We start from the raw sequence: 20970 nt of genomic DNA on the forward strand, positions 1-20970 counted from the left end.
CACAATCACACACACGCACAATCACACACACGCACAATCACACACACGCACAATCACACACACGCACAATCACACACACGCGCACACACACACGCGCACACACACACGCGCACACACACACGCGCACACACACACGCGCACACACACACGCGCACACACACACACACACACACACACACACACACACACACACACACACACACACACACACACACACAGGTTTTTGGCTGCCCTTCCTCCATGCTGCAGGGTAGCTGCAGCACCATTAATGTTGCACCATGTGTCTGTATGGCTGATTTTCCCTCCCTGTGTGTTGTTGCCAGACAGATGAAGGGGGGAATTTTGGTGTGTTGATGCCAGGGAAGTGTGTGTGTGTGTGTGTGTGTGTGTGTGTGTGTGTGTGTGTGTGTGTGTGTGTGTGTGTGTGTGTGGTGTCCTACTGCCTCTGTTCTTAGCAGACTCAATCACTCTCTCCGTTTTCATGAATTAAACAGATAGGCTGAGAATGTGTGTGTGTCTGTGTGTGTGTGTGTGTGTGTGTGTGTGTGTGTGTGTGTGTGTGTGTGTGTATGTATGCTATGGCAGTACCTCTGGCCTCTGTGACTCATCTGCCCACCGTTGCACTGATCTGACCTCTCGGTGGAGAACAGCCATGTTAGGCCTCTCATTAACAAGATAAATATATCCATCCTATATTCACTCTTCCTCTAGCCATCTACCCCCGTCCCCTCAACCGCCCCCCCAGCTCTCTGATGTTATCAAGGATTTGATTAGTGAGTCCCCCTGGGGCTGTGGCAGGGTGGTCCGTCAACACAGCAGTACAGACCCCACTCTCCACTCTCTCCATCATGTACCATGGGGGAGGGACCTGGAGCGACACACCACACACACACACACCCCAACACACACACACACACAATTAACACACAAACACACACACACACACACACACCCCAACACACACACACACACACACACACACACACACACACACACACACACACACACACACACACACACACACACACACACACACAATTAACACACAAACACACACACACCCCAAACACACACACACACACTGCAGTGGCTGTTGGGGATTATGGTGAGATTCAACTGGGCTTTCCAACAGACAGTTATCTCAGTCAGAACACATTTGAATTAGAGTTGCAGGACAGGGTAATTACACAGGTCAGCCTCTCTCTCTCCCTCCCTCTCTCCCTCCCTCTCTCTCTCTCTCTCTCTCTCTCTCCCTCCCTCCCTCTCTCCCTCTGGTCTCCAGAGAGAGACAAGATGATTCTCTGAGATGCTTCAGGCTTATTGATTTAAGGACTGCGACAGGCATTGATCTGAGATGGCCCAGATACCATATACAGACAGCTCCACTCAGCATTCCTAAATGACACCATCAGGTGCATCACAGACAAACACTCTCTCCATCTGTCTCTTACAAACATACAGACTACACAATCGTTCATATAACAATCGTTATTTGTTTGAACACAGCACTTAATTATTGTAAATGAAATGTTTAAAGCTACACAAGTCCCCATAGTCCCAACTCTGTCTACTGGGATCCACAAACATGTAAATATTAATCTTTTACATGTTTAGTGTCTTAATTTGCACAGCAAAAACATGCTAACATTTTAATATTTTTCAACACATAGTGACTGGATGGATGTGTCCATTCAGTAATAACAGATAAATAATATTCTGCTTGGCAGAACACTTAGAAAGGGCTATTCACATTCAAACTGTTCATTTAGTTATTACAATAGAATGAATAACCCTATTAATGAATAACCCTATTAATGAATAACCCTATAGAGCACTGATCTAATGTGTTCCTAAGGTTGCCTGTTCATCAGTGTTAGTGACACTGAAGACTGAGGACTCTGTCTGACGCAGCTTGAGCTCCACTCAGTCAATACAGCCTAAATGCCTCCTATTGATACAACAGACAGAGACAGGGGGACAGCCAGGCTTCAGTTCTGCATGGCTTGACAGGACTGTGTGGGCTGGCTCTCCCTCTCTCTCTCCCCTTCTCCTCCTCTCCTCTCTCTCTCCCTCGCTCTCTACCCTCTCTTGCCTTGGGCCCCAGTGTTTATTCAACAATACAGCCTGGATCATTCTCCCCGGCTGGCTGAGGGCTGGCGAGGCGATAGGGCGCATGAGGAGCAGCACGGCTGCCGCGTCTGGGAGACAGTGGACCTGAAGGCCGGATAATGGCCTGTCATAATGGACAATGCAGGACCAGGGGGAAGAAATCTCCAGAGACCAGGAAAGAGAGAGAGAGAGACAGACAGACAGAGAGAGAGAGAGACAGACAGAGAGAGAGACAGAGAGAGATAGAAGACCCAAAGAACAAGTAGGTTTGAATAATTCATGGGCTCCAGGGTGGCCAGCACCACTGTCTCACAGTCAGCTCTTCATTACACAGCCTGTATCAGGTGGAGGAGGAGAAAGAGCTTTAAAATAAAATATGAGCAATATTTCAGAGTAAAGGGGGGGGGGAATTATCATAAGCTCTCTGGAGGCCTTTAGCCTCTGCTTAAATGTGGCTGAGCGTTGACCTTCCCGTCACCGCGGTAATAACGCAGCTGCGGATTAATTCGTGATTCCTTGGGGGATGAGAGTTGCGCTCATGCTAACGACGGCGGTGTGACAGAGAGGCGCCTGCCCACGCGCTGCAGTCCTCCCGCTGTAATAAGACGTATAACAGTGCCGCCGCACACACGCCCTCCCTTTGTCTCAGCCTCTCTCTGCCTGGCACGGTGAGCAGCGCCCGCCGGTGGCACCACGCCGCGTTTGTCAGGGACTACGTGGCGCGGGGAACAGCGTCGTCTTCGCCGCACCGCCCGCGTCCACCTCCGCCAGCCCCGGGCGGTGGGCCCGCACCTGTCACAGAGGCTCTCTGGCGTGTCGGCAGCCCGGCCGGCTGGCTCTTAAACGGCCATCTACACCCCCCCCCCCCCCCCCCTCTCGTGGAAGTCTCTCTGCCAGCACTCTCGCAGACATCACACGCCTCTCGTGGCAGAAAGGCAGCTTTAAAAAAAATAAAGGAATAAAAAATAAAAAAAAAAAGAAGAGCAGCAGAAGTTTTTCGAGGAGGAGGAAGAGGAGGAAGAGGAGGGGGGGGGGGGCGTTTGCTGTCGGCCTAATTGGGAAGAATCCCAAATTATTTCCCAACCGCTAAAAACAAAGTGGCTTGGTTGCCTGTCTGCTGTCTCATTACTTAAAGGCATGTGTAAGGATGTGTGTGTGTGTGTGTGTGTGTGTGTGTGTGTGTGTGTGTGTGAGACAGTGTTTGTGAGACAGTGTTTGTGAGACAGTGTGTGTGTGTGTGTGTGTGTGTTCTACCTGCCCTCACTGCCTCCGCTTTTCTTGTTCTAATTAGTGCTGCTGTCTGGCTGTTTTCCGACAGCGGGCTTTGTTTGCCGGTGAGTCAGGCAGCAGTGGCAGCAGTGGCAGCAGTGGCAGTTCTACAGAGGGAAAATGGAGCTGTGAGAAAGGAGGCCACAGCCCGTCCACAGGCATTCACACAGAGCTGCCATAGCCCCGCCCACAGCCCTGCCCCACAGCCCCGCCCCTCCTCCCTAATCACTTATGCATGCAGTGTAGAACTTCCATCAGACGAGCTGCATTAACAGCAGGGCTAGCTCCTTATCTGGACCCTGCCACAAAGTGCACACTGCCCCGCCCTCCTCCAGAGCCACACCTCCTCCCCAGGTAACTCCCACCTAAAACCACAGCCCACTTCTGAGCACCAGACTTGGCTTTACGAATCAAAAGTCGCGAGAACAACCTTTCAAGGCCTTCTTTTGATGAGCAACTCTTTCTTTAGTTTGCGAATTGGCTGCTCACTGGAGGAGAAATCTAACATAAATCATGACTATCCATCATTCTCAACTTGGCTATGAAATGTATCGATGGGGGGGGGCGTAGAGAGGACAGCGGCCAGTGCGAGAGAGAGGCCATCCCCAGAGAGAGTGGAGTGATTAGCGTTCCAGAAACATGAGCAGTTATTTAAAAATCAATGTATTGTCATTAAAGCTGAGGATTGCTCCCTCGGAGTGCAGATATCGATCTGCCTGTGTGCCCACTGGTTATCGAGCGGGTCAGTAATTTGCTCCCAAACACATGTGAAGTATGGGGGTGGCTGGCTTGAATGGCTCATCACTATTATTACTGTCTTACTCAGCAGGCAGGGCACATTAATTACAGCCAGTGGCCTTATTGAGGAACTGCACTACAGCAGAGGTCCTGCTCACCAACGAAGAAGAAACAGCAGCAGATTCAGAGCTGCCAATGGGAGCCAAGAGTCTAATAGAAATATTGTGTGATTTCTCTCACCATATATCCCCACGGCCATGTGCACGCACCACTCAAAATTCTTTCAGACTGAAAAATTTGGACAAAGTTTTACATTAAGCTGCTTCTTCCACAAAGGCAAGGTCACATTTCTGACATCCATTTACTTCACCCTAGAGTGCTTTTGGTAAGACTAAATGTGAGAGTGTGCATGCGCGCGAATTTGAATTTTAAAGCTCCTCCACTTAACACAAAGTGAATTATTCACAAAACAAGCAGCGGATTATCATGAAAAGCGTTTGGATAATGTAAAATTCAACACTCGGGCCCTTACCAGACAAATATATACAACAATACATGCATGCCCACAGACACGAATGCCCACATACACACACACGCACGCACACATGCATACACAAATTTCTAGGTTTTTTTTCTAGGTGAAGAACAACATTCAACTTGTGCCCAGGCCAATAAAATCTGGAGCCCCGTCTCCCCAGCACGACTCTATAAACAGCCTCCCACAGTGAGCTGGTGGCCTCAACAATAATGCATCATATAAAAAGGAACTGCAATGAGGCCATTTTAAAAGTCCTGCTTTCCTCCAAGACAATGAATGGCCTAGGATCCACTGCTGTCCACAACCATCAAAATACCGGCATTAAAAAAAGGCTCATTAATATTCATAATATTCATGTATTTTTGAGCATTAACAACTTCTTATGCAAATTGAAGTGATGACTCATGGAAAACAGACAGTATTGATGTGTACCAACATGTATGCACAGAATATCAGTGTGTTGTCACTCAATATATTATGCTGTGACTAATGCACCTATAGCTTTATTATATACAGCAGTAGTAGTGATGTGCTCCAAAAACACGTTTGCTAAATGAACAGCGTTCTTGCTGAACACCTCCGTGGCTCCATCAGAAGTAGCCGTCAGTTCTCCCACACAGAGATGTGGTTAACGTGCCTTTGCTTCATTATCCTGGGAGCGGTTGTGTTAAGGCATGTACGGCTACGTCGCCAAACCTGGCCTGCCTCTCCGTAACCGCTCTGACGAGACATTTAAAGAAGCGTTTTCTGCAAAATTAACTTGTTCACTTGGTCACATCATTGCACTCAGTTTAAAATGGCTTAAAATCTACAAAGCACCCACTTTTTACTGTAGGGTGTTACTGATCCTAGCCCTGTTCTCAAACCAATATTCCATGCTCTTCACACATAAAGGAAATGAAAACCACCCAAAAGTGATAATTCCACAGTGCTTTGTTTACTATCAAATTTACCATCTGTTTGTGTGATGAGGCACTGTTTCTCATGGTGGACATAGCGCAGCGGTACTCCAACATTAAACCTGAACATTTAATCCAATAAAAAACAAAGAGAAAAGATTTCGTCTATCAAATCCTGCAATAAAAGTGATGTATAAATAAATAGCAAAAAGGCAGATACGTAAAACAACAACAGATGTAAAACCACAACCGACGTAAAACTACAACCGACGTAAAACCACGCGCTCCTATCCCAGCACCACAGAGGGAGGGAGCACACGCCTCTCGTGTGTGATTTTTGCCGATTCTCTCGTGGCCAGGATTTCTAATTTGCCTTGCCTAATGTGTAATTGGATAATGAACGGGTGTCATTAAGCTGCCGATCCAGCTGGCTGCCACAGTGGGAGAGGCACACAGTGGCTGGGCCGTGTCCAGAAGCACAAGCAAACGCTCAATATTTCTGCCCAGAAAATCAAAAGCGAACAACTTACTCTTGAATCGCACGGAAACTTCTCCTATCGGAAGATGGCGGAGGGATTAAGTTGTCTCGCTGCCAGACCGGCTTGCAACTCTTTGGATCCTCTTCAAGCCTTCCAGGAGCTCTCTGGGTAGAGCAACAGCTTTCAGCCAAATGGGCTTGGAAAGCTCCAGTGCCTGTTACCACAACTCTACATTCACACAATCTGAGCAAACCACAAGCATTATGGGCGAGATCTGATGCCAGACATTGTTCCCAGTGATTTCACAACTAGTTTCTCAGTTTGGAAGCATTACCCTGCAGACACGGCTGAGCAGGCGACGTTGCAGCCAAGCTGGACTTTGCTTCTTGCCGAAAGATGACAGATTTTCTCCACAGTGGTTTCGGTTAGAAACTCTTACCAAGCCTGTACAATACAACAACAACAACAAAAATGGATAGAGTTTGGGTTTGAATTAGCCCAAGGGTGACACCTGACAGCTTGCCATGTAATTACAATATCATCTCTTGATGGCACAATCAAAACTGTCCACAATTGTGTTTTAATAGCAAACGAAGGTTTTGATTGACTGAGTCCAATAACACCTGCTTCATAAAAGCTCATTCACAAATATAAACCCATCAAGAGAAAGAGGCCATGCCACTGATTTACGAAAGCGCTGCATTTAGCTTTCACATATGAACAGCACAGATCCGCGGATCATACACATCTCGCTTTCTTGTTAGCGAAGCCCAGTCACAAGCCACTGCAACCAGACAACAAAACCAAGATCAATCCATAAACAATTTATGCTGTATGGGGAGATGTCACGACAGTCCGTGGCCCCTGCAGCTGCCCGTACTGTTTAATGAATCCCTAACCAAGCTTTATGTCGGACCGGGCCAGCCGAAGAACACGGGGCTTTTTGAATTGATTATTAGGAGCTTTTTCTGCTCCCCTGCGCTGAGAGCGGAAAAGCCAGGGCACATATCACAGGAAATGAAAGCGCTGAATCTTCAATCGAGGTGGATAAAAAATGTATCAAAGGCAAGATAAGAGAGGCAGGCCATGAAATATCCTCCCTGAGTGCACTGGGATTGTACGTGGATATGCGTATCTATGGATACGAATGAGCCATGACCCGAGATTTGGGCGAGATGAGAAAGGCGAGTCCGTGATTTGGCTGACAGAGCTGTCGCTCGCCTGAGTCCAGAGCCGCGGTCCCACCCACCCCCCCTCCCACGCTTCCCCCCAGTGCACTGTGGGGGAAGGGGGGCCAGGAAGCTGCAGACAGGCCCTGGCCCAGATGGCAGGGACCCAGGGGTGGCACAGGGTGTTGTTTTTGATGAGCTGTGCATATACAAAAGCTGAACATCTGGACCAGCCATGTGGCCCCTCCATTTGGCCCGGCTCACACCTCCCCGAGCCAGATGCACCCAAACAACTGTGAACTAAACAGCATGAATCATTCATACGCAGGAGATACATACACACAAGCACAAAGACGTGGGCGCGCACACTCTCTTGCTATCACACAGTCCACACACACACCCAATCACACTCTCACTCTCTCTCTGCACATGGAGGTCCAACAGCGGACTTTGATTAGACTTCTAAAAAGCTATGAATATGCAGCAGGCATTAAGGCTGCTGAGGATGTGGCCTGATTTGTCAAACTGTCCATATTTCATCAAGATGGAGTAACACCCCGAAGGGCTCAGTAATTAAAAAAATAAAAAGGGACCCTCCGCCCGATTGCCATGTTATCTCAATTATTAAGCTCTTCTGTGCTTAATTAACACTTGGTGAGTCGCTAAGGAGAGCGCTGTGTGCGTAGCTCCCAGCTCCACACACAGAGGTGGGCCCTGACAGACAAGGGTAAAGGCAGACAAAGACGAGAGCCTCACGCGCCCTCGCACGCCAGTTGTTTTAATCAAGCTTAATTACAGTTTGAAGTGAAACGACACCGGCTGCTCGACAATATCGGCTCGTGTGTGTGTGTGTGTGTGTGTGTGTGTGTGTGTGAAAGACAGCGGAAGACCGAAACGGCGGCTAAAGGCAGCCAGACATCCGCCGATAAAGAGGCGTGCGGAAACGGAAGCTCGGAGGCGTCCCGTTGTTTGTTCTGCGGAGCGGCACGCGGCAGCAACCGGCATCATGCACACTAGCGGCAGCAGGTCCCAGGGCCAATCCCTGCAGCTTAGAGCAGGGTTAAGGGAAGGGCCGAGGCTTCCAGTCACAAGACGGTGATTACGGCAGTGATGAGCAGGCAGCACGTGGGTCGTCCAGGCGCTTAGAGGGTCACTCGAGGGTAAACAGACGCACAGCCAGAAAAAAAAAAGGAAAACGGGGGAGGAAGGGAGAGAGAGACACAAACAGACATGTCATCCCGTCATTCCTAGCACAGCGAACAGCATGCGGTACTGCGCCACTCGGCTCTAATGAGATGAGCTCTCTGTGCTAATTAACTCATCCATAACTCTGAGCACTCAATTAATCATTATAGCCGGCTAATTGAAAATAGATAAAGACTGACAAATGTTTCATCCTCCTCCAAAACATCTTGGCGAAGATTACGAAACGTGTTGTGCTTTATTCAATCAATTAAAATAATCAATCCATTTTCATTTATGGCAGGATTCCTTAACGAGGGTGTTTATGCCAGCTGCAGGGTTTTTCCCCTACCTGCTCCCAGTGCCGGCGGCTCGTCCCGCGGGTGCGCAGGACTGGGCCTGTGCATTCAGGTCAATTAATGCGCCAACTGGATGATAGACAAGGACAGAGGAAGGATGTAACCTTGGATCTGGGGACACAGCAATTGCACTCCAGCAGGGCTCCTTAATGAGGTCTGTGGGATATCAGTCAATCAACACGCCCCAGCTGACGCAGGACAGCCATCCACACACACGGGCTTCTCCCCAGGACATTTCCACACTCAGCACACACCGCCTTGTCCCGCTTAAGCGGGCACGCAGCTGGTTTTAACAAATCGGGTCTCTGCGACGGGTTTGTTGGTGAGGCCCAGGTTCAGAGGCTCGGATTGAGTTTTGGGGGATGCGGGTGGCAAAGGCTGAACCCCACAGGCCAAAGGTGGACAGACGAGAGAATCTGGAGACAAATGATCCCAGGTTCCAGTCGCCCAGTCGTGGGTTATGTAGAGTCAGGATGATGTGGAGACCAGGGTCCGGGATAGAGGGGACGCTACCTCAGCCTCCGCGGTGACGTGACCTGACCCGGCTCGCCCGCCACGCCCCACCACCCTCATCTCTGGAGCCCTGCCACTCAGTGTGAAAGCATCATTATTTAGTCCTTTTGTAAGCAAGCCATGTCCCGGTTCACGTATTAATCTTTCATATGTTTCCAAGATCTATCGTCTGTAATCCCATCTGTATGAGACACAACAAAGCAAAGCAAAAGAGAGAGTTGTCTATGAATTATTCATTGTTTCGCTCATAAAAGGCTTTAGTTGCATCTGTCATGTTTCACTCTTGTGAGGAGAATCTATTGATCGCTTGTCTTTTATTGCCCCCCCCCCCCCAACAAGTGATATCACCCCCCCTCCAGGCTTACTCTCATTCCATCACAGACAGACATGCGTGACCGTCAGAGGAAAAGGAGACCACGCAAGAAATCCCTGCAAACCCCCGTGGCCACAGGCATGTCTGTACAGATGCAACCCCCCAGACAAACACACACAACACACACACACAAACAAACAAACAACCCACCCCAAAGCAGCAGGTCTCCTTTATGTCCGGAAGCTGCATCTACACCGCAGGAACACACGACAAAGCACCTTGCAACCTCTCGACAAAAACTAATCCAAACGCTTCTTTACATGCGTCAACTGCAACACCCACCTTGTGACGACTTCGCCATAAGAGGCTAACCACCTCTTCAAGGAGGTGGCTAAATTCAGCATCATCATTTATCGTTACTATTACTGTAATAGGACCAACAGAAGTACCTTTGGGCCAGTCAGGCGCCAAGTCAAAACAGTAGCAACTAGCGGTGTTAACAAGACAAGGCTTTAAATCAGGAGCACCGTGAACATTTCCTGTGAAATATTAATGCGGAAACTGTGTTTGTGTACACGGAACAAAGGCCAGAGTGTTGTACATCAATAGGCTGACAGTACTGTGGGCTCTAAGGGCCAAGCACCGCGTATTCATCCTGTGACAGTATGTGTGTGTGTGTGTGTGTGTATGTACACACACATGGGCATGTGAAGAGAGTCATTTATTAAACATGAAACTAGTGGAGCATGTCTGTGGTGTGATGTGTGTGCTAGCTTACAAAGGGCAGTGTTCAGGAAGCTCTCACGACTCCCCCTTTCCACCGAGGTCTGACTGCTGCATGCAGCGCTGCTGAAACACTCATTTGTTCGCTGGTCACACACTTCCTCTTCAGAGAAATACACCATTACCTCACCTGATTATAGAGTTGATATGCATAACGTGCTTCTAAAATACATGAGAAATTCGATCTCAAGGACCACAATTCAACTTCGAACAATTAAAAGACGCGAGGTTCATTTAGTAACTTGAAACTCGGAGATTTTTGATAATTAATCAGCATTATGAATTCAAAAGCAGCTAATCAATTAGTCAGGGCCTCTGGAGACAGTGTTATGACCTACAGCTGCCATGTGTAACTGTGCTCCAGAGGTTAGGGTGGTGGACCAGCCGTCTCCTGCCGTCCTCTTGCTGAATGTCTGAGCTTGGGAAGGGTGTTGAGAGGAGTCCTCCGTCTGTCTCACTCTGCTGTCTTTCTGCCACTAATCCTGCCCGGCTCTGCATTGTCAGAGCCCTGTGTTTGAACAATGGAGCTGTCTTCTTGTCGGCTAATTTGGGAACAAACATTTGCCTGCGTGGCAAACAAGCTCTCCCAGGAAGTGCTATTAATAGGATAATTAAGCAGACGGTAATGAGCTGGATTACTGCTAATTATGACAAGATTTGTTTTGGCATTTGCCTGAGAGGCGCCAGAGAGTTCCGAGCCGGCCCAGGAGTTTGGAGCGGAGAGGAGCTGTGTGTCGGCACCTGAGTCAACACAGGCGCAGTCAACACCCCACGGGGGAGCGTGGGGCGGGAGATAAGGGTGGCCCCCTGGAGAACGGAGCTACCGCTCTGCCAAGCTCACCAGGCCAGCCACGGGTACTGCTGCCTCCTCCCAACTGGGCTCACATCCCTGCCATGCCACTAGACCAGGGGAGGGGACCCCGTGTTCGGACCGGAGCAGGCCTCGTCGGGTGAAGGTTAGCGGCATGCTTGCGTATGGCCTGCCAAAGCTTTGCTAGCGCTCGCAGGCCTCTGCCAGAGCCCATGAGTCTGCTGGTGTTGTGGACAACACGGATGAATGAATGGAGATGTGTAAGAGGTGCACTTACCACACAAAGAAGCAGACCGCACCTTGTTCCTGTCCGCGGCTTCAATTTAACCTGCTCTCACTTCTCTAAAAGCAAATCATTTGTGCATACTGATGGTGCCTGAAAACCACAGGTGTTTTTTCACATTTTACATTTTTATTTCTTCTTTGATGTCCACGCTTGCATCAGCCAAACATCAATGGAACCTTGTAGCTTATCAGAACACACGGATTGGTCCGACTTAATAACGGCTGGAGAACGTCTCCCAAATGGGGTAAGGCCAGAGTAACCTGCCAAGCCGAGCAGAGGAAAAGACGTAGCGAGCTACAGGACGGGGTTTTGCCAAGTTAATTTAGCTCAGGGTTCATCACTGAGGACATCACTCAGTCCTAGGGTGCTTCCAATTTGGAGTTTTGAACAATTTGCGAAAGTTTGTGAAAGCTTCACTGTAAACTGGTCATAGATTTGGACAGAAATCTTCATAACGAACTTGAACTGAAGGCTGCATGCGGAGAGTCAGTAGGTCTGACCAAACTGGGCTGCTTAATTCTGCACTATTAGCATCACAGTGCAGAGTTATGACTACCTCTAGGCACTGACAGGTGAAAAGAAAATATCCACGCTCACGGCTGCCCAGCAGTGCAGAAAGTCATTCTTGTCTGTATCTAAAAAGCACTCCGACAGGTACGGCATCTTTTTAAAATGTCAGTGTTAACAATCTTCTTGTAATGGGTGTTCCAAATTCCTGTTCGCCTCCATCGAGGAACAATATCAGCACGGAAAAGCAAGTGGAGTAATTTGCCATTAAATGGCCAAAGGGTTGTCCTCGGAGACCGGCAGCCATGGAAACAGCCCCTGCGTTGTCCTCGGAGACCGGCGGCCATGTAAACGGCCCCTGTGTTATCCTTGGAGTGTGGCGTCCTGGGAAACGGCCCCTGCGGTAACACTGAAGAGCAGTGGCCATGGAAACTGCCCCTGTGCTAACCCCAGAGAGTGGCATTCTGGGAAACTGTCCCGCGCAGCTAACACCAAAAGAGCGGTGGCCACAGAAATGGCCCCTGCGTTATCTTGGAAGGGCGGTAGCCAGGGAACCGCCAAGGAGTCTAATGGCCACGTAGAGAATTAAGTGCATGAGGTTATGAGTTGAATTTCCTCACCACCCATGCACCATCTTCAATTCATAACGCACTCCATCACAGCCAAAAGAGAGAGGGAAAAACGGAAAAGCAGAAGCCACAGAAGGAGGGGGGGGGGAAATCAGGCGCAGTGGCGAAGGCGAATCTTAATGCGATTAGAGTTAAACCCCAGACAGAGAGCCGCTTCCATTAAAGCATGCCACTCGCACCCAGCAGCTCCCGATAAGACAGCTGAGGGTGGGATTTACGGCTTTGGCTTATCGTCATCTTCACACCAGCCACACAACGAGCGCAGGACCACAGCACCAAATCCCGCTTGATTGGGAAGCAAATTAAAGTAAGCAGCCACATGCAAGAGGAAGGGGAGGGAACAGGTGTGTGGGGAGAGGCAGACAGACAGAGGCAGACAGACAGAGAGGCAGACAGAGAGTGATAGACAGAGAGAGAGTGACTGTGTGTGCGTATATCAGCGTGTGTGGCTATGAGGGAGAGAAATACCTCACCCATCAAGCTTTTTGTCTCTCTGCCTCCTCCGAACACCCTCATACTGGCATTGACACATCACGTCTTTTCATTTAGACAGCGAGGCGAAGATGAGATTATGGCAAGAGCTTCGGACTCCTGCTTCTGAAATAAAACTGCTTTTATTCTTCTCAACATGTGTTGGGTAAGATTAAGGCGTAATCTTACAGCGCTTAATAAGAGCCTGTTTGTGGCCTGCCGGCTGACACAGAAAAGTGGAGCATGCCTGCTCTGCTTTTTAATCCTGTTTATTGAATTATAAAGAACCTTAAAGGATAAAGAATATGACTCAAGGATTTAAATATTTCATGGTATTTCTAAGTCAAAGCACAGAGGGGAGAAAGGAAAAGCTGTTGCCAGAGAATGTAGCTAGAAGCTCAGTTTTTAAGCTCTGGCCTGATTTTAAAACTACCCCAGCTAGACATATTCCCAACAAGAACTTAGCACCATGCTTGGTGCCGACTTCTGCTCTTCCAACTCTGATGCGGAGTTTCCAACCATCTCCTCTCTTCTCACTCAACATGGCTTCATGTGTGAACAGAGCTTCTCTGATTCCATGTCTAACTGCATTAATGCTAAATCATCAATTCTGTCAAACTGCTCCCGAAATCGAAAGATCGCTGAATGAATCCATGTGGAGATCCCAAAAGAAATATATCCTTAACGGCAAGTGAGAAGCCCTCGCCACTGAACTCATACCGCACACCTTAGACCAAAGGTGGGGGGGGGGGGGGGGGTCTGGGCAGGGGATATGTGGGTTTGTCATGTTCCACGAGACGGTCTTGTCACTGATAAGTTATACTGAGCCAGCGCGTAAGAGGATTGCCCACACTAATCCGAATCAAAAGACATACCATGTGAATTACATCCTGAAACAGGTTAGCTTACACAGATTAAGGAACCCAAATGTAAATCCTTCCCTACTTGCCTCAGTGCAGCCAAAGACGCACCTCAGTGAACAAACACAAACATCTACCCCCCCAGTGCCACACTGGAATAACACTGGGGGGGGGGGGCACTTTGGTTGCAACTTTGCCTCTTATTTTTGTAGAGTTACAATGAATACAAGTGACATGTACATGTGTACATGTTACGGCAGAGTTATACAATAATTGAAAAATCTGGACATATTTGTTTATTATTTAGATGTGTTTAAATGCACATATCGCACGCGCACACATGCACACAGCTGCCTGGGCACACCCCACACACCAAAGCCCCCACGTCCCTGCTAAGCTTTAGTTCAATCCAGCGTTTATTCCTCTTCCTGTTTGACAAGGGTGTTTCTATCAAGGCATCTGGCAGTACGTGCTGTAGTACAAGGCCTTCTGTTGAGACGTCAAAGAGCGTTACACTCCAATGTACTGAGGGAACAAAAAATAGCCCATGTCTCTCTCACACCCCCCCCCCCCCTCCCCAGTTGCACTGAACAAACAAGGCTGTATCTCTGGCCCTGAAATGCTTCAAAGAGTGCAGAGTCTGTTGGGAATGTTTCAGAAATGTAGAGCAGTGTTGACTGCTTAGCTTTGCATTTCAACGAACACACACACACACACACACACACACACACACACACACATGCACACACACACACACGTGCGTGCACCTGTAGGCACACCTGGGTGCACAAGCATGCACACACAGCGAACGAACACACACACTCCGTTGGGCCTTTTCCTCCTTCATATGGATGTATGCTGTCAGATGTTGCCCTCATCTCCAGAGCTGCTCATCTAACATAGCGTGCGTTTGCTATCTGCTGCTCTGGTCTGCGTTCCGTCAGTGGGATTTACCACATCATCGATGCATATGAGATCAGCATATTTTGCAGGTTTACTATTGGGTGGGTGGGGGGTGGGGGGGGGGGGGGGGGCAAACAAGAACAACTTTGATAAACAACAGCGTCTTCGATAAACAACGGCGGCTACCAGCAGACATCAGCTTATGCGCTTCACAGGATTAGCAGACATGCGAAAAGCCAAACATGGCTTCGCTCACAAGGCATGACGTGCACAGGTGTCCCACGTGCACCCTGCCGTCTCGTTCCAGGCGCTTCCACGTAAGCCATTGGCTTCCTCCCAAGAGAAAGTCTCAGGATGACGATGCCGTCTCTCCCTCTGCACGGAGGCATTGGAAATACAGTCGGAGTTTTACAAGAGGGATCGGCTAGCCTGTGGCCACCCTGCGAACGAGGGGCGGAGTCTCGCCGCGAGCTTAACGGGATGTGGAACTGCTGTTGATGGGCTCATAGCAGGCAGAGTGTGTATGTGTGTGTGTGTGTGTGTGCAAGCAGGAGTGTGTGAGTGAAAGTGAATGTGCGTGTGTGTGTGTGTGCGTGTGCAGAAGGGTAAGTGGATTAGGTGCTTATCATTATTCTGCATAAGCATAAAAAATGTGCCCTGAATGTGGCTTAAAATGTTGAAACGCAAGATGTTTAGACGTAAGATGTTGAAGTTTATCTGAGCTCTCAGACTGTGGTGCTTGCCATGCATTAAGGAAAAAAGACAAAAATAAATAAATCACAGATGTTTAGCAAACAGCAGCATGAGGAAATTAAGAGAAAAATGACTGGTGAGAAGAACTGATGACATGGGACATAAAAACTTCCTGCTCAGATCCTGCAACACACACACACACACACACACACACGACTGCATTCTACCAGTGTGACACACAGAGGGCTGCATTCTACCTGTGTGCTGAACGTATACATAAAATATGGCGGTCACTACCCAGCATGCAATGCGTCGTGACGTAGATTCCCAAGCTCTATAGCAATTACACATGGAAACAAACTACCCACCTTTATCCTGAAGCACATATGTATTTGGCATACACACACACACACACACACACACACACACACACACACACACACACACACGGCTGCATTCTACCAGTGTGACACACACCGAGGGCTGCATTCTACCTGTGTGCTGAACCTATAGCAATTACACACGGAAACCAACTACCCACCTTTATCCTAAAGCACATATGTATTTGGCATACACACACACACACACACACACACACACACACACACACACACAGTAGTGCTGTGCTAAGAGCCTGTAGGTGGCCCAGTGGGAAGCTTGTGGCTATAATCCATAGGCGCTCATTAACAGGAGCCTGTCTCCGATTGCGTGGCAAAAATCCCAGATTAGAACAGGTCCAGATTAGCATGCGCGCGCACACACACACCTGGCCTGGGGCATAGGTTACATGGCCATAAACCACAACGATACAAATGGCACCAACAACTGACGGAGTCTTTCCCCTGTTCTCACGTTAGTATGCGGAGAGCATTAGAACAGAATAAGCAGTCAGCCATAGATCAATTATACAGCAGTAATTAGAACAGGTCCATACTTCCTGAAAAAGGTTAAAGAAATGTGATTACAGCTCTTGTAACACTTGAACAGACATAAAATTTTAATTAAAATTGCAAAAAAAAAAAAGCCTGGTCAAAACTGTGTGGGTGACCTTAAGAGCTTCGGTGGTGAGGAGGGGCATCCGAGCACAGCACACAGCACACAGCACACAGCACACAGCACACAGCACACAGCACACGGTCTGTCTGCAGAACGCCTTGGTGAAGCTCTCCGTGTATTATGGGTGGTGAGGAAATTGAGAGGAAGAAAGAAGAGGTGGGGGGGGGGGGGGCATCTAGCAGTCGTTGTGCTAGTCGTCAGCGGGGGCTATGGAGCATGGCGAATGGGCTTCTCGGCGCACTATAACGGCTCATGGAGCTGAAAATGGCCTTTCCGTTGCGCTCAGTCCCAGGGCTGCTTCCACGCCGCTCCGCCGTGATGGAACTGAAGCCATTAGCAATCGATTAGAGAGCCAGCAGGCAGGCAGCAGCAACGCCGCTCGGCATCCTGGGAGGTTGGGCGTGTCTGAGAAAGCCAGGGGTGGGGGTGGGGGTTGATGGGAAGGCTGTGGTGGGCGGGAAAGGCAAGGGCAGTTCCAGGGGAAAGAGGATGAAGTCTGTTTATGTAGAAATATTAGGGTGACCACTGGAACCTGGAGACTGGATCCCCTGTGGAGCAGATTTAAACCAGAAAAGCAGGCAGCAGGCAGACAATCTCACAGGCAGCTGGAGAAGCACCCCGAGTGGCCTGTGGTCTAGGGCCCTAGACGGGGCCCCTCAATGGAGGGCTCGGCGTAGCATAAAACCAACACGTCGTGTTCCGCACTGTAGAGCTGAAGCCACGTGTGAGCAGAATGCTAAATAACCTTTGACCTTTAGAAAACTGATTCCAAATTCAGATCGAGTGACAGGCTGTCAATCTGTCAAAGCCGCTAGCATTAGAGAAAGGTTAAGGAATGAGGAAGGAAGAAAGTTTCTCTGTGACTTTTCATGAATATTTTTCCATATAGACCTCTAATATTATGAAAGCAGAGCAAAGGGCCAAAGACCAACATCTGCAGACACCCCCCACAAGTCTATGAAATTCATTACTTCACCTTCACAAGCTCTGCTACCACTTCCTCTTCTACCACACACCCACACACACACCCACACACACCACACACACACACACACACACACACACACACGCCAGTTCTACAGTCAGCCTTCGCTGGTGGTGCCAATCTTTATCTGTACGAGCCTCATAACCGACATTTTCAATTACACTGCAAACAACTAATCGATATTCATGGATTTCCAGGCCGGCACCGAAGCCGGTGGGGCGGAGGTGGGGCGGAGGTGGGGGAGGTGGGGCGGAGGTGGGGCGGAGGTGGGGCGGAGGTTGAGCGGAGGTGGGCGGCCCCGCGGCGGGCAGAAGCAGGGCAGTCACGTCAAGGTCGGCCTTCCGTTAATGAGGGACGGCCGGCTGCATAATTGAATGGGCCGAGCGCTATCGACTGCCGGAGCAGAAGCGTTTAGAGCGGCTCGCGTGCAATCGTTAAGGAAAAACCTCCCAGTGCTTTATGGTCCGTGGCGGGGTAATTTATGTGCGGGCGTCCTGGGCGGACACCCAGCACATGGCGTGATGAGTGGATTAGTGGAGCAGGGTCTCTCTCCCCCGACGCCACCCATGCGTGGAAGTCATTTCTGCGGACGGGGTGTCTGCACCCGCTCCACTGAGCATTCTGCTCGAGCTCATGGGTGCGGGGGAGGGGGGGGGGGGGTGGAGTTTGGGGGAGGGAAGAAAAAACAAAAACATGCCCAGCTCACTTTAGTCACACACGCGTGCGCGCACACACACACACACACACACACACACACACACACACACACACACACACACACACACACACACACACACACACACACACACACACACACACACACACACACACACACACACACACACACCCCCACACTCAATGCGTTTGAAAAGAAAAACAAAATCTCATGAAATATTGAAACACATCCACCCACACGCAGCAAGGAAAGGCAGCATGGGTGGAGAGGTGGGGCGGAATTTCTAATAACTGTTGTCCAGACCGGTCGGCAAAGAGCTGCCCCGGGGGGGAGGGTCACTGCCCGTTAGGCCAGGCTGTAATGCATCGACAGTTGGGAATTATGCAGAAGACACTTTGATGCTCATGTTCGCAGCAGAAGGCGGGGGGGAGGAAGGGCAGAGCCTGTGCCCCCAGGCCCCACTCTCGCTCACCCCCTGGAGAATTCCTATCTGATGACCAAGCTAAAAACAGGAGCCTTTCACCGCATCTCAGCAGCATACGCACCAGCCTCCCGCTGCCTGACCCACAGTCTCAGCCCTCGCTCCACAGAGCAGTAACACACGACTAAACATGGAACTATACATAAAGCTTCAAACGCCGCTTTCCAGGGACAGGCAGACGCTTCTCTAGGATTACGCCTCGTAGCTCGTAATGCAATTACGGCAGGCTAAATAAGGCTGACCACTGGGACACAACTTCCATATAAAGGCTTGGAGGTGCAGTACAGTTTAAGTCACAAAAAGGTCTGTATTCAGTACCTACATTAGTGCCTAATACTTCCTGACAGACTGAATATGAATTAGACGGTACTTGCTGCTTGATTTAAGTCGACGTGCTAAAAAAAGCAACAGATTGTATGTTGGATATGATCCGTGTTTGCATATGGAGTTTGAGGTCATTCTTGGAGAGCATATACCACGGTGTCTGGTTCTGCACGGATCTATCCCCAGGGTGCACCGCTCCTCAGATTCACAGCCACGCTCACAAATGTCCTGACTAACCCCCCCACCACAAGCACCATCCCCCTTGCCCCACAGGTCAGGAGGGGGTTTTGAATCTGGGAACAGGAGAGGTGATGGGGGGGGGGTCTGGGTCTCCCTCTAATCCCACTATGTAATTACTGCTCCCCACTGAGGCTCTGCCAGTTCCTAGAGAATCAGATTAGATGACCTAAATCGCTCTCATTCCACCCTGCCTCATCAAACATTTCCTTATCTAAGTGTGGGGGGGGGCTAAACAGCGCACAGACACCGCGCCTCTCATCGGTCCTGCCCCTCCTAAGCCCCGCCCACACCCCCCTCCCCCTCCCAACCCTCAAGCCCAGCCCAGCCCAGCCAACGCAGACTGTTTATTTTTATCAGCACTCTCCTCTAATTCTGCAAACAGCCAAGGAAGACCCGTGAGCACGGGGGTGTGTGGGGTGTGTGGTTGGGTCACACTGCAGGGATCACAGGCTGCACCTTCAGGTCTGGACTGCGCGGGGAGATAACGGCTCACACACCGTAACCACCCCAACACACACACACACACACACACACACAAACACAAGGGAAAAGTACTTCTAAAAACACACTGCCTTCATATCCTCTCTCTGCCTTTGTTGTAATTATTACCATACCTTACACGCGAGGTTTGACGTTATGCTGTGGCGTTATGCTATGTTTCTGTAATAGTAATGCAGACAAGCTTTTACAAAGCAGCTTAAAGCACAGTAGCCTTACGGAGGGGAGGGTGTGTGGGTGGGGTTAGTGGGGTAGTGGTGGTGGTTGTGAGGAAATAGCAGCTCCTCAGTGAATATAGAGGCAGGCCAAAGTAAAGAGGGGGAACAAATGAGGTCTGTGATCCCAAAAGCCTCCACCCCCCCCCCCCCCCCCCACCCCTGTTTCTGCCATCCACCACACCACCCCCCACCCGCCATCCCCCATCCCCAATCAGCCTGAGCCGGTGCTCTCAGCCCGACAGCCAGGCCTTTGTTGCCCGTCTGAATGGAGGTTAAGTATCCCTTGAAATCAGAGCTCTTTGGCTTTCTGGACGCATAGTCAGAGCCCCCGGAACCTTTCACATGCAAATGCGAGTGCTCCCCCCCCCTTTGTAGCCATGGTCGGCCAGTGGTGTCACGCTGAAGGCTGATGAATAAAGCTGGTGAGTTTGAGGCTTTTCTCGGCTTATTTTTCTACCCTCTCTCTCTCCCTCTCTTTCTCTCTCCCTCTCTCTTTATCGCCATGGCTCCCAGGCAGGCCACATCCCAGTCCCTCACACCCCCCCCCCCCCCCCCCCCCCCCCCCCCGCAGGGGCTTAAATAACCACAGATGGTCTCTCCTGACCTGCTATTCATCATTGTGTCAAAAGCTCTGTCAGAGTACTGCTCCCTCAACAGTGCCGCTGAAGGATTTTGTTTGTTTCCATTGATGAGGCCTGTTAATTTCACAGCCATCTCATTAGAGCTTAAATCACCAATTAATTTCTTTTGTTCTTGTCAAATGGCTAATTCCAAACATGAACCGAACCGACAGAGTGCCTCCCCACAGCCAGACAACACTGGCCCATAGGCAATGAGGCATGACACAGGTAAAAGAGAGGGGGAGGGAGGAGAAATAAAATGTGAGGGAAGGAGAAAGAGAGGATGGTGTAGAAGAGTGCGGCGGTGGTGGATTGGGGAGGGGGGGGTCACAACAAAACCACTGTTAATTTCTTGCCGCCC

The sequence above is a fragment of the Brachyhypopomus gauderio genome, chromosome 2 (assembly GCF_052324685.1).
Source record: "Brachyhypopomus gauderio isolate BG-103 chromosome 2, BGAUD_0.2, whole genome shotgun sequence".
NCBI lineage: Eukaryota > Metazoa > Chordata > Actinopteri > Gymnotiformes > Hypopomidae > Brachyhypopomus > Brachyhypopomus gauderio.